Here is a 13,161-nt window from a genome sequence, read left to right as displayed (position 1 = left end):
TGATGAACTACCAGCAGACATTCCAATTTCTCCAGTACTCTGACCAGTCACTTCTGCCCACAAAAATTGAAAACAACCCTCGGAAGGCAATGACTTCAATCTTAATTTAAAGATGGACACTTGAGATGAGTTCCTGGTCGCAATTAACTCTTCATTTAAAGCCAGATACAGGATGGTTTTCCTGGAGCCCCAGAAATATACCTATTTGGGGGTGAATGTGGTGATAAAATGTTGAGTGATCTTTGCCTTTCGAAGATTCTTCATTTGAATCAAGGCATTCGTGGTATCATTGCCATGATGTGATTTTGGAACTCTATCCACATGGAAAGCATAAAAGAAAAGCATGGTTATAATTTTTTCTGCATCAAGTTGAGTTGGAAATTATGTGACAGAGACCTCAGGAAGGGAAAATCCCATGTCATCATGGGGATGACAGTTGGGGATACTGGGGATACAGTTCTTGCTGTATCTCCCAGGGATTTCCACTTGCTGCAGTTACCTATGAGTCTCCTGATCTCTATTTGCTGTGACCAGCACAGCTGAGTGTTCTTGGTCAGCTGCTCCTCTCTGTACATCTTTTTGCTGCTCTTGTTGTTAGTTTAATGGACTATTTGATATTGAATATAAGGACATTTTGTGAATTCAGTTTTTCACATGTTTCTGCCACACACTTCTTCTTTTCTTCAAATTTTACTTCATGAACAATACATTTCTCCTTGCAGATCAGGTCCATATTGCCAATTTTTTGGTTTTTAATTGTATAGGGCTTTCTTTATTTAATTTAATTTTTTTTTTTTTGCTCCTAGTTGGGGTAGAGTATTTATGTGGAACAAACAACGTACTTCTAACTCAATTATTTGGAAAGGGAGAAGCCCCCACCCACCCCAACACAAACACATATCACCACCACCACCATCATCACCCAAGGCAGAGAAACAGCTCCATGTTTTTCCAGTGAAAATCACAAATAATTTGCATTTCGTGGAATTTTATGTAATTATTATTAATATCCTCTGGAGGGGGAATGGAGTCCCCAATACATGTGCACACATGTACTATGCCACACTGAACTTTGGACTAACAGTAACTACTTCTAGATATCGAGTCCCTATAGTATGTACCAAAGAATTTGCTGGGTTTCAAATATATCTTCTTTAAAACCTAATAAAAATCTATGAAGTTAATCCTCTCTTTATATATGGGGAAATGGAATCTTGGGAATTTAAATAACTTGCTCACATTCCCATAGTAAGAAGATCAGAAAGATAAAATTTTTTTAAAGACTTGATTTATTTATTTGAGAGAGAAAATTAGGGGGTGGGCAGAGAGAGAAGGAGAGTCTCAAGCAGGCCCTGCACTGGGCATGGAGCCTGACCCTGGGCTTGATCTCATGACCCTGAGATCATGACCTGATCTGAAACTAAGAGTCAGATGCCTTACCCACTGAGCCACCCAGGTGCCCCAGAAAGATAAACTTAAATTTAGGCTGATCTGACAATGAAGCCTGGACTTTGCATTTTGTATTGCCCACCTATTATATCTCTTCATGATCCCAAATTGCCTTGAAACTACTGTAAACAAATAAAACCAACAAAAATGCAAAATCACTTGAGACATAAGGGTGTGTTAGTTCAGTTTATGTGTCAACCTGACTGGATCAGAGGATGCTCAGGTATCTAAATAAAAATTATTTTTGGGTGTTCCTGTGAGGGTGTTACAAATGAGGTAGCCTTTGAGTCAGAGGACTCAGTAAGGGTAAATGCTCTCCCCATTGTGGGTGGGTGTTACCCAATCCAGTGAGGGCCTGAATAGTGTAAAAGGTAGAGGAAGGAAGAATTCATTCCTTTTTTCTTCCTGCCTGTCTTCTGGAGCAGGGACATCAGTCTTTTATACACAGACTGGGACTTACACGGTCTGCTTCTCAGGTTCTCAGGCCATTGGACTCAGACCAGAACCATACCGCTGGCTTTCCTGAATGTCCAGATTGCAGACAGCAAAACAGCAGACAGCCAATTCCTTATCATAATAAATTTCATATATACATATCCTATTGGTTTAAGAAAGGAATAGACAAATACAGATTTTAAATGGCCTTATTGTTAGGTTTCTTTTTGAACATCTCAAATCAGTGGGCAGAATTATTAAAAACATTTTGAGTATATTTACGGATGGTTTTGGAGGGAGATGGTCTATATATAGCTTTTATTATATTCTCTAAGCGGTTCACGATAGCTATCTCTCTCTTTCCTAGTAAGGTCCTTTATTTACCAAATAGCAACATACTCACTTGTCTTATTTAAATTACTAATAATTGGGTCAGGGTTACATTATTTCTAAGAGAATGTTCCCTGGAGTCATTTAGAAATGCATTCAAAAATCAGGATCCTCTTTAACAAGTTGGACAACTGTGGGTAAGTGTTCAATATTCTGAAGCTTATTTTTCTAATCTACAAGGTGGGAATAATAACAGTGCATGCCCCATAGAGTTGTAGTAGTTTTAAAATGATAAAACATAGGCAACCCTCACTACAGTGCCTGTCATAGCATAAATGAATTTAGCCTATCTTATTGAGTGTTACTCTAATTGCTATTTGTTAAGCGAAAGAACCAGGAATCATAGAAATAACCAAGGAACCATCCCAAACCTTTGGAACCTAAGTAATTCAATTTTGATTACAAAGAGTCAAAAAATAAAAGAAACAAATACCAGGGATTGGCTTGGATAATCTAACAATAATAACTGAATGGGCTAGTCAGTAACAATTCAAAACTTTGAATCCTTGTGTTTCTATAAATATGTATATATTTCTATAAATTACATATAATTATAAATGGATACACATTTCTATAAGTGTATATGCATGTAGCTTCAGCTATGTATCATCTATCTATCATCTCTTTCTTTGAGCTAAACCGAGGAATCTCTTTGCCACTTATTTATTGTTGCTACGACTTAACTTTTGGGTTGAAATTTCAAACTAAATTGCTGACTTTAAAAACATGAAGGAAAATTATAGAAATGAGTGTTGATGCTGGAGCTTCATTTTTTTGGCTCAAATAAAGAAATGAAGGAATGAGTGGTGTAAAAATGTACTCCCTTCTTGATGCTCAGTGCTTAGTGATCCCATACTGTTCCATCCCTCCCCACCTCAGCAGGTAACCTGAGCTCATGGTACTTTCCATTCCAATGTCATACACTAGCCCATTGCCCAACTTTCCTTAAGGAAGGTAAGTAATTTAGAGTCAGACACTGAGGTAGTAATTAATATGTTCTAGGATCTGTAAGCTCTAGGCTCTGTTATCATATGATTGGTTTTCTGAGTGGCAGTATCCATACTTAATAAAATGAGCTACTGTGTAGCCCGTTTGAAGAAGCTCATAAAACAGTGGGTTTAATTTGTCTGGGAAAATAGAGACTAAAATATGGTGCAGGTCCCTGATGGAAAATGTGGCTCTGTTATGCAGTGTTCCCACCAAATATCTTGGAAAATGGGCAATGTTAACATTGCTCTCTGGAGTAGCGCCAGAAAGAAACAGTGGATGTTCTCTTGTAAAAACCCTGAAAGCAGCAAGCAACCCATAAACAGTATGCAGACTGAGTCTGAAAATGGACCATTTTATGTTCCCTAATGGAAGGATAGCTTATTTGTTCATGGATTTATAGCAACAATGTGATGTCATCAAGTGATTTATGGCTAGAAGCATAGCAAGTGTCAATATACAGTGGTGGGTGGAAACATCCTATTCTCACCAAGAAGCTGATCCCCACAGGAGGTTGTCTTTGCCTTAGGGTGGGGCCAATTTAGGAAAACCCAAGTTATTAGTGTTACTGGAAATGGAATGAGGGGGGTGAGGAATTACTGGAGTCATCCATCTTAGGAAAAAATTTTGGAAATATAAATTAGTTTGTTTAGAACATGAAAATGATGATTGCAAATCAGATCATCTCTCTAATTCTTAACTCAGCCAGTGACTAGTATTGGAACTTCCACAGGAAGGTGGGAATGTTAATTACAAAATCCAGCTACATATGTAGTGAGTATTTATTTTTAATGAGAAAAAGATACAGTATGATATGATAATAAAGATGCATGTCATTATTTTATTTTAAAATTTATGTACAATAAAACTTACTCTTTTAGTATGTAGTTCTACAAAAATTGACAAAAATTTTAAAATCATGTAATTGCCATGGAAAACAGTAAATATGATGCCTCCATGATATAAAAAAATTCCCTGATGCTACTCTTATGTAGTCAGTCCTTCTCTACTGAACCCCTTGCAACTACTAATATCTTCTCTGTTTAGTTTTGCTTTTTCTAGAAAAACATTTAAATGCAATCAGTAATATGCAGCTTTTTAAGACTACATAATATATGCATTTGAGATTCATCCATGCCATTCCGCTTGATAAGTTCATTCTTTTTCATTACTGAGTAATATTCCATTGTGTGGATGTTCCTCAGCTTGTTGATTCATTCATGTGTTGAAAGATATTCAGGTTGTTCCCAGTTTTTGGTGATTCTGAGTAAAGCTATTAAAACCATCCATATATAGGTTTTTTAATGACCATAAATTTTCTTTTCTTTTGCTTAAATACTTAGAAGCAAGATTACTAAATCCGATGGTAAGTGTATGTTTAAGTTTATTAGAAGTTGCCAAAATGTTTTGCCATATAATTTTGCACCCACACCAGCAATGCATATGAATTCCAATTACTCTCTGTCCTCATTGCACTTGGCAACATCAGGTGTTTGTGTTTGTTTTTGTTTCTTACCATTGTAATAGTTATGTAGTCATAGCTCTTGGTGGTTTAATTTGAACTAATCCTTGAGATTTTCTATGTAGATGGTATTAGCTGTGAAAAGAGAGTTTCATTTCTTCCTTTTAAAATTTGTATTCATTTTATTTCTTTTCGTGTGTTATTTCATTGGCCAGGATTTCCAGTATAGTGATGAATAGGAGTAGGAGGCAAGTGCATCCTTATCTTGTACCCAATTTTAGGGAGAAAGCATCCAGGTTTTCACAACTGAGTGTAATAATAGCTTAAGCTCTTTCTCCCTGTGGATGCCCTTTTTCATGTTCAGGAAATCTTTTCCTATCCCTAGATTGCTGAGAGTTTTTATTATAAATGAATCTGTTAAGCCTTATCAAATGCTTTTTCACATCCATTAAGGTAATTACCTTTTTTTTGGGGGAGGGGGTTTACTTTTATTCTGCTGATATGATAGATGACACTGATTTTTGAATGTTGAACTGGCTTTGTATTCCTAAGATAAATTTTATTTGATAGAATTATACATTTTACATATATTGAATTCAATTGGTGGTGTTTTATTGAGATTATTTCATCTATGTTCATGAGAATAATGATTTATGGTCTTTCTGCCTTTTAAGGTTTTTATCTGGTTTTGCTATCAAGGTAATGCTGGCCTCATAAAATATGTTGTAGAGTGTTCCCTCCTTTCTCATCTACTGAAAGATACTGTGTAGTGTTTGTGTTATTTCTTAATATTTGGGAGAATTTGCTAGTGAAATCAATGGGGCCTAGAGTTTTCTTTATTGGATGATTTTAGCTATGGATTCAATTTATTTAATAGCTATAGTATTTTTTTAGGCTGATGTGAAAGAGACGGCTGGGTAGTTTCTAAACAACAAATTTATTTTTCTCAATTCTGACTTTAGCTAGTAAGTCCAAGGTCAAGGTGTCGGCATGGTGATGATCTGGTGAGGACCTTCTTCTTAGTTCACAACTGGAGCCTTCTTACTGTTTTATAAAATTTAGTAATTTTTCTTAATTCAGCCTTTCATTTTACTGATTTTTCTCAGTTATTTTTCTGTTTTAAAATGTGAAAAAAAAAAAACACCATCTCTTCTTCATTATTTTCTTCCTTCTGCTTCTTTGGTTTTACTTTGCTCTTCTCTTTTCTATTTCTTAAGATGGTAACTTAGCTTTTTTATTTAAATTTTTTTTCCTAATGTAAATAAAGAAAAATATTCATGTATCCTCATTATAAAATTCTATTATCTCAGTAATTTTGTAAACTATTTAGCTTCTATCCCATAAAGTGAGAGGCTGTGTTTAAATGATGCCTTATTTTTTTATTTATTTGACAGAGAGAGAGAGAGAGAAAGAGAGAGAGAAAACAAATAGGGGGAGGTAGAGGGAGAGCAAGCTCCCACAGAGCACCCAGTGGGAAGCCTGACGTGGGGCTTGATTCTAGGACATTGAGACCATGACCTGAGCTGAAGGCAGAGGCCTAAACAACTGAGCCACCCAGGTGCCCCTAGACGATGCCTTACTTAACAGATAGTTAAGAATGAGAGAATGAATGGAAAAGCCAAATTCTGGGAACTAGGAGGAGATACCAAAACAAAAACAAAAGAGGAATCACATATGCCAGAGTTACAGCAGCATCATGGCTATCTGGAATCCTATGGCCCACTACCAGGTAGAAAATATGGATTTGAAACCACTGAGCAAAAGTTGATTCTGAGACTCCTGTACAACCCAAATGACTGTGAGGAATGTAACCCCTATGAAATGGAAACAGGCAAAAATTAATCCACTAGCACACGTTGGGACAGGAAATTCGCTGTCTGTCTGGACTGGGAAGGGAAAAATTCTCCCATGAGAAATTAAAATTATACCTGTTAATAAAATAAAGAAGCTTATTTTTAAAATATAGTCTATTAATAAAAAATATTCCCAATATCATATGTCATTAGGGAATTGTAAATTAAAATAAAAATGAGGGGATCCCTGGGTGGCGCAGCGGTTTGGCGCCTGCCTTTGGCCCAGGGCGCGATCCTGGAGACCCAGGATCGAATCCCACATCAGGCTCCCGGTGCATGGAGCCTGCTTCTCCCTCTGCCTATGTCTCTGCCCCTCTCTCTCTCTCTCTCTCTCTGTGACTATCATAAATAAATAAAAATTAAAAAAAAATAAATAAAATAAAATAAAAATGAGATACCACTACTACATACCTATTAGAATAGCTAAAATCTAAAAAACTAACAGCATCCAATGCTGCATATAATGCAGAGCAACAGCAATGACCATTCTCTCTGGAGAGAATGAAAATAGTGAGGACACTTTGGAAGACAGTTTGGTGGCATCTTGTAAAACCAAACATATTCACTCTATGATGCAGCATCACACTCCTTGGTATTTACCGAAATGAGTTGAAAACTCATGTCCACACAAAAGGCTGCATACAAATATTTATTTGTAATTGTCCTAAACTGGAAGCAACCCAGTAGGTGAATGGATAAACAAACTGGCACAGCTAGCTATACAGTGGAACATTCTTTATCCAAAAAAAAATAAATAAATAAATAAATAAAATAAAATTGAAGTATTGAGCTACAGAAACACATGGAGGAACCTTAAATGCATATTGCTAAGTGAAAGAAGCCACTTTGGGTAGGCTACATAATATAGGATTCCAACTACATGACAATTTGGAAAGGGCAAAATGATGGGAACAGTGAGAAGATCAGCGGTTGCAAGGGATTCCGGGGAAGGGAGGAAAGGGATGAATAAGTGAAGTACAGGTAAACCCATTCTGTATGAAAATGTAATGGCACATACCTATCATTATGCATCTGTCAAAACCCATAGAACTCTACAAAACAAAGAGTGAAACTTGATGCAGACTATGGATTATAGTAAATGACACTGTACCAATATTGGTTCATTAACTGCAATAAAAGTGTTACACTGGTGCAAAATTTTAAAAATAAAACTGTAGGGGATCCCTGGGTGGCGCAGTGGTTTGGCGCCTGCCTTTGGCCCAGGGCACGATCTGGGAGACCCTGGATCAAATCCCAAGTCGGGTTCCCGGTGCATGGAGCCTGCTTCTCCCTCTGCCTGTGTCTCTGCCTCTCTCTCTCTCTCTCTCTCTCTCTCTCTGTGTGACTATCATAAATAAATAAAAATTAAAAAAAAACAAAAAAAAACATTTAAAAAAAAATAAAAAAAAAAAAAATAAAACTGTATAATAAGGCTGGAGGTGTGTTATATATGGGACTCTACGTACAATCTACTCAATTATTCTATGAATCTAAAACTGAACTAAAAATAAAGTCTATTAATTAGTTTTAAACTTAAGAGTAGGCAATTAAGAATAAAATGAGCACATTCAAAAGAATTAAGGGAGTAAAATGGGCTTACATAGATAAAAGTTAAGAAAAGAATAAAAGAGAGGCAAAAAAAAGTATGGTAAATAGAGAATGCACAATATGATGGTTTAAAGATCTGCAAGTATATAAGCAAGTACATTACCTGCCAACAAAATACACTCTTCTGTGAAAGGACTAATTTTAAAACTGGAAAAATAAAATGACCCAGTGCTTTGAGAGTTTTTTTTAAAATATCCTGCTATTAGAAGATAGAAAATAAAGATATGGAAAAAATATAACTGGAAATAGCAAGCAAATGAAAGCTGATACATCATTATCAATATTGGAAAGTAGATTTTTGGGTAAAAGGAGAGTCATGACTTAATGATGAAGGAGCCATTTACTAGGAACACAAAACAAAATTAAATCTATATGTATCTAACAATACAGGCCCAAATATATAAAGCAATCATTGATAACAGGTCAAAGAGAAATTTAATTTGCAATAATGCATGCCTTTCTGTAAGAGTAATTAAATAAATCAGGCAAATGTAGATGATAGGGTTGTTAGTGGCTCAGTCAATTAAGCGTCTGCATTGCCTCAGCTCATGATCTTGGGATGCTGGGATGGAGCCCGCATCGGGCTCTCTGCTCAATGGCACGTGGGCTTCTCCTTCTCTCTCTGCTCCTCCCCTGCCCCCCACCCCCTACCACCTGCTCATGTGCTCTCTCACTCAAATCTCTCTCTCTCAAATAAATAAATAAAATCTTAAAATGAAAAGTAGATGATAGAGTTCAACATTATAAATGATTGGTTTGGTTGCCTGTACTACACTTGATCTCAGCCAAAAGGCCGAGAAGTGATTGCTTTAATTGCTTATAGAAAGAACAGAATGCATTTATAAAATACAAATTCTTCTCAAGAACACATGGAACGTTGATACAAATTGACTATATACTATGTTGTAAATATCTGCATGTCAGTTTCCGTTAGATCAACTTTTTAATAAAAAAGTCCATACAGTAGAAAGAGAATGATAGATTTAAAAATAGATTTTAGAAACTACAAGACATGTTTTTAAGTAATTCATAGTTCAAATATGAAATTATATTAATTACATTATAGAAAGTTTAAGAAATTAACAAGTATTGGTTAAGTTATTGGTGAGAAATTCTCCCACCACTGATTGGGATGTAGACTGTCAGAGCACTTTGTGTAATGAATAGGCAATATATAAAAAAGATGAAGGTACACATACCCTCTAAGCCAACAAAACCACATTTAAGTTCATACATAGAGAAAGTGTCATTCATGTGTAAGAGGACACACATAAAGATAGTTCTGAAGCATTGTTTCTAATAGCAAAAAATACAAAACAATGAAATTTAGTTTATTAATTAATGGATACATAAATAATCATGTGCTTATAAAATGGAAAAGCATCAATTGTCAATATTAATGGATTCCCTTGATCAAGTTTACTTTTTTAGATCTTACAAGCCAAGCTATCGGTTGAAGGTATTAGATAGGTACTTATGTAGTTCCAGAAAAATTTCCATGTGGGTGGTTGGTTTTTTTTTTTTTTTAAATTCAAAATATAGTAGTAAAAATTAGGTACTACTTTATTTTATTTTGTAATACAAGTCTACTAATGAGAAAAATAGGGCTCTCTTCATGGGGTAAAATTTCATCTAATTGAGGTTCAAAGTTAATGTTTCATATCATCAAATTGATTGCAAATGTTCATTTGAAAAAAAAAAAACTTTTTCAGTTTGAAGGCTGCACAAAAACAGGTGGTGGATCAGATTTTGGCCCCTGGGCCATTGTTTGCCAACCTCTGAACTGGATCAATGTATGAGCATAACAGTGAGTGTAAACACATCTTGGTACCACTTATGCAAGCTATTTTTTTAAAAACCAGAACACTGTTATTATTTATGGACATATATAAGTAGTCTAAGTACAAAAAAGCATGAACAGGAGGGTATATACCAATGGTAGGACAGGGTCGGAATGCAATATTTCAGGTTAAACTAATGAATCCAACATTTCAATACTTAGAATGCCTTTCTGGGCTCCAGATGTCCACTCCAAAACCTGCCTGCTGGATAGACCAACTGGGGTTGGCCACAGGAATTTGGAATTGGATGTATCCAAAAATAAATGAATCATTTCCCTCTCCCCCACCTCTTCCAGGGCTTCCTGACAAATTATTCTCTTACTGACCCCTTAGGGTTTATCTCAATAAATACCACCACCATCTCTCAGGCTTCTTCAATCTGTCCTTTCCTCCCCAAATGTTACTATTATTTCTCAAATTCAGGTCCTTATCATCATCCTCTCTCTGTGTGTCTCTTTCCATCTCTTTCTCTCCTCTCTTGCTATTACAGTCAAAGCCTCATAACTTTTCTCCACGAGAGAAAGTTTTTTGAAACTTAGAAGGAATGGACCCTTCTGTTCCATTTCTTCAAATTCTCTGATGCCTCACCATTCTGGATAAGAAAAAAAAATTAAAGTCTTTAACAGGTCTTTAGACTCTCTGAATTGATTTTCTTAACTTTTCAATGTTAACATCTTAACTTTTAAATCTTCTAGTGCTTAACTTTAACCATTCCACCGCCCCACCTACCGCATACACACAACTTTCCACAATTATGGTCTCTAAACTCCTATGATGACACTGAGAGCTCGGATGCAGTGGGAAGTTAATCAATGAATAAGGAATGTGTTTTGTTTTGTAGAACCAGCAGTTTAAGCCAAGGAGAAGCCCAACTGGGTGTCTCACCTGGGAGCCCCTTATGTGAGCCAATTTGAGCCAGATGGGAGCTGAGGGTCTACTCTGAAGCCCCCTTGAGCTGACCTGAAGTTACTTTTAGGTGATTATAATACTAAGAGCCCCTCCTATGGGTGGGGCTTTCTGCTATTTTTTTTAAACATACCATGAATGCACAACATGTTGACATGCTAAGTATGTGCAATTGAACCAAAAAGTGCCTCTGCAAGCTCCCTGCTCCCACCTCCTGAAGCACTCCCTTTGCCCTGAATAAAAGCTTCCTGTACTAACCCAATGAGGAGATGGTGCTTTGAAAGCTGTCTCTTTGTCTCCTTACTTGCAACAAGTGATAAAAAGTTACTTGCTTTCAATACTTCCTTGTGTTGCCTTCAATTTGATGCACCCCCAAGGGGTAAACCCTTTGAGTTTGGTTATAAAACCCCTACCAATATTAATTACATTTTAGAATTATTCCCTAATATATTTTTATTTATTTCAAATACAAGCATCTTTGTACATTTATTGACAAAGACAGTATTAAATACGTTCAAAATCAGTTTTTAAGATGTAAGAGAATATAAATCTTTTAGTATTAACAGCATACATAAACATCTTTTGTGGTCTCACTAATATACTAATACTAGCTATACTACAAATAATGTATTTAATAAGAGCAAGGCAAAGGTGTCTACGGCCACGTTTGACTCCTTCTTTGTATTTGTGGATAAATGCTCTGCTTCATTCTTGCTAATAAGAAGGGGATTGATTCACCTTCTGTGGAAGGGCAGCTTCTTCAATTTCCATCCTCTTCTCTCCTAAATCAAGACATAGTTCCAACAATTGTTTCTGTTCTTTCTTTCTTTCTTTTAAAAAAAATATTTATTTATTTTAGAGTGAGAAAGTGAGAGAGCAACCGTGCCCATGCATGTGAGAGCTCGTGGGGAGGGGCAGAGGCAAGGGAGAGAGATAATCCTCAAGCAGACTCTGTACTAAGCATGGAGCCTGATGCAGGGCTTGACTCAGGGCTTGACTCCAAGACTTTGAGATCATGACCTGAGCCACAATCAAGAGCCAGCCGCTTAACTGACTGAGCCACCCAGGTGCCCCCATTTCTTTTCTTTCTGAACTGGTATCTTCCATCCCGTACTACTGTTGCATTATTTAAACCAGAATACAAACAGTCTATAATGTCTTCTACCTGTAAACCAAACAAAAGCATCCCAAGACTCCAATAGCTCAATATTTGTTCTGCGGGAAAGATTTTGCTACCCCAAAACATATCTCTTTGTCATAAGTTTTACCATGAGATCATTATTTTTAAGAAAGAGCAGACACAAGAGAAGCTCTAAAAACCATGTAGAAGTTATCCTTTTGTAAAAGACATTTACATTTCTAAGGGAAAGTACCATTTGTAAGAATGTCTCTCTCTGTACCTGGAAAAGAAGAATGACTAAATCTCTAGAAACTTATCAATGGAGAAGACAAAGAATTAAGTTTACAAACATCTTTAATATTGTTTACCATGCTTTTCCTGATAACCTCCCATATTCCATCCTCCTCCCAACCACCCCCCTCTTACCTTTTGTCTTTAGCTGGAGATGATATTTAAGATAGTGGCTTAGACCACTTTTTGGAAATTACTCAGTTTTCCTGGGTATCTTCCTCGTATATATAAGAGATTTACGCTATTAAACTTCTGTTGGTTTTTCTTTTGTTAGTCCATCTTTTATTACAAAAGGTCTTAGCCAAAAACCTAGAAGGGTAAAAGGAGACTTACTTTCCCTCTTCTACATCTCACTTCATAGCAAATTTCTTCCAAATGTTTCCTATGACTCCTCTTTCACCTTGAGCACTGCCCCACTGACATAGCTCTTTCCAAGGTCACCAGTGACCTTCACAGATGTAAATCCATCACTAATTCTTCATCTCGTGACATGTGGCCATCCAACAGACTCTGACAGGGTGGCCATTCCCTCCTCCTTGACAAACTATCTTCACCTGACCCTTGGGAAGCACTCTTTCTCTTCCTTCCAAGCTTACCTTCTGACCCTATGTTTACTTTGCTATTTCATTTTGTTCTCTCAAGACTTCTAAATGGCAGAGTATACCATCCATCACCCAGTCAGGCGTTGTATGCATGTAGCTGATCTCATGAACATTCATGGCTTTCTATCCAACTGCTGATGACTTACAAATATCCATCTCAAGCCTGATCCCCTCAACTGGACTCCAGATAGTTCTAGAAACACTGATTTGATATCCC

General features: G+C 36.4%; 1 pseudogene; it reads right to left on the bottom strand.

The window, feature by feature from the left end:
* Nucleotides 1-8,861: 8,861 nt before the first annotated feature.
* LOC121474379 lies at nt 8,862-8,989 on the bottom strand (annotated as a pseudogene).
* Between the last annotated feature and the right edge of the window lie 4,172 nt (nt 8,990-13,161).

This window comes from Vulpes lagopus, chromosome 12 (assembly GCF_018345385.1).
Source record: "Vulpes lagopus strain Blue_001 chromosome 12, ASM1834538v1, whole genome shotgun sequence".
Lineage (NCBI taxonomy): Eukaryota > Metazoa > Chordata > Mammalia > Carnivora > Canidae > Vulpes > Vulpes lagopus.
The sequence above is the reverse complement of the archived record's forward strand: the minus strand, read 5'-3'. Positions and strand labels throughout refer to the sequence as shown.